Source organism: Numida meleagris, unplaced genomic scaffold (assembly GCF_002078875.1).
Source record: "Numida meleagris isolate 19003 breed g44 Domestic line unplaced genomic scaffold, NumMel1.0 unplaced_Scaffold573, whole genome shotgun sequence".
In the NCBI taxonomy this organism is placed as follows: Eukaryota; Metazoa; Chordata; class Aves; order Galliformes; family Numididae; genus Numida; species Numida meleagris.
Window position 1 is genome coordinate 16,038 of NW_018364789.1, and position 1,669 is coordinate 17,706.

Sequence of the window (1,669 nt, forward strand, 5' to 3'; positions counted from 1 at the left end):
GTTTGGTCCAGCTGCAGCCCAAGGACCCGTGCCTGTGTTTAATTGTTGGTAATTGGCTGTCAGCCTCCATTTGCTGTGTGGTTTTGGAACGCATCACACATCAGTGTGAGTGAGTGGGGACTGTAATTCCCTCTTCCTTACGTTCAGCCATGCCTGTCGAGATGCCCTTCTTTGCTCTCCAAGGTCAGGGGTAAGGTTTCTGCTTACAGTGTATGAGGGAGTAATTCTGGGGCTGGGTGGAACAGCCGCAGTGCTGTAGGGAGGGATGCAAATTCCCATTCCTTCCTCCCAGGGTGGGTCCAAGAACGGCCTTGTAACAAATCTGATCTGGGGATGTCAGTGGGCAGAGGGCCCAGGATCATTGTGAGCTCTGTCACTCCCAGGACTCCCGACAGCCAACATTGTGCTGTTGCAGTGAGCTCCACTCAGGAGATACAGAACACTCCATCACCCAGATTTCCTTTTGGTAAGAACATATCCGGACAATGACAGCCACATCTTCCTGAAGGGCCAACATCTGGGCCCCAGTATCTGCTTGAAGTATAGCTCAGATTGCAGACTCCTTATCAGCTCTCTTAACAACTCATTTCCTCACTCAGTTTGATCCTCAGCACATCTGTCCTTCTGCGTTACTATCACAGCAGCATCTCACAGTCCACAAACAACATGCCCTCCTTTACCAGCTCTAGATCTGTGTACTTTTTCCAGGTCCTGTATCCATCCAGCAACAACTGTGGCAGAGTGCCAGTTTTCCTCAGCCCAACCCTGCCCTTTTGCTGCTGAGCATGCATTGTAGCTACTCCACAGCTGCCACAAGTGGGAGCAGTCGAGATCAGGCTGAAACCATGTAGCCATGAGCGCCTGCCGGAGAACTTGGGTGTTGTTTGATGCAGTGCCCTTCTTTCTTCACTTGAACAATATTCCCTCCGAGTTCCTCTTGCTCTTTATTCCTCCCACTCAATGACTGGCGAGAAAAGTCAATCTTGAGAATCTCCAGAACAGGGCACTCCCTATAGAAACCCAATTGTTCCTTTCCTCCACATGGCTGGAGACAGCTCCCCTCCAGTCCTGGGAATTCTATTCATTACTCACTTCCCATCAATGTAAACCAAAAGTCTCATGATCAAACTCATCCCTAAGATCAGACCAGCTGCTCTGCTTAGAGAACTGCCCAGTGGCAACTGGAGCGGCCATTTTCCTGGAAGAACTCTCTTTGCAGATGGTTTCCCCTTGCAGCTCACATCCCTGTGCCTCTATGGCTAATGAGGGTTTCTATCCAACTTCCTTGTATCCTCCCATGTTCAGACATGCAAAACCAGAGGACAGTATGTGCTGTACTCCCACGATATCATCTCTCTAGACTCAAACCCACTTCCTTCAGGTAGCTGAGATGCTGCTCCATGCAGGTGAGGAGGAAGATGCACTCAGATACTGGCAGGCCTCTCTCAGCTCTCCCCGGAGCCTGCTCTTCTCCAGGCTGCACAGCCCCAGCTCACTCCTCCTGTCCTCGTAGCAAGGTGTTCCATCCCTGGCAACATCTGGGTGTGCATGTGCAACATCGTGCATGTGCACGGGTGGGGCCACAAAATATTGCACAAGTTTTCTTAGCATATTTTCGGTGTGTCAGAAATTTCTCTTTGCCTTCGCTGCACAATGTGTTCTTAGCGTG